Genomic DNA, 630 nt, shown 5'->3' on the forward strand with positions numbered 1-630 from the left:
TGAAGTCACTTGCTCCAGGACGTCTTCGTCGTCATCGTGCACTTGTGGGACATGGGTTGCCACATCAGTAGATCCAACCTTCACGCGTTTCGTCAGTCTTGGCAACGCCGCATCTACTACAAACTTGAACGATCGACACTCGAAGAGGTCACCAGCATCGCATTCGACCAGACGGTAGCTCTTGCGCTGAGACAAGTACCCCGCAAACACGCTATTGGCGGCTCGAGGGTCCAATGTGCTTCGTTTGGATTTGTCGATGAACGCAAACGCCGTGCATCAAAACGATCGAAGATGCTCGATGTTGGGCTTCCGGCTAAGCGAACTGGTCAAGCAAGAAATTTGGATGTTTGATCCACGCCAGCACTGTTGGGCGCATAGTGAAGGACGCCAGAGAGATAAAGTCGTACAACAATTGTGGACAGCATTACAGGTAACGATGGGATATAACGCCCACTTGCCCTTCGATCTGGTTCAAATCGCTGTGTTCCTATTCGCTAATGCTCTTCGAACTACGAAGGACTTTCCAGCCAATCAACATTCTGAATTCATGTTTTTTTCAATTGTTGGAAGGAAATTATATTGTATTACAGTGCATCGTGTTTTAAAACACGAATTAAGCTAACTTGAGTT

Source organism: Aphanomyces invadans, assembly GCF_000520115.1.
Source record: "Aphanomyces invadans strain NJM9701 unplaced genomic scaffold supercont1.25, whole genome shotgun sequence".
NCBI classification, from domain to species: domain Eukaryota; phylum Oomycota; class Saprolegniomycetes; order Saprolegniales; family Verrucalvaceae; genus Aphanomyces; species Aphanomyces invadans.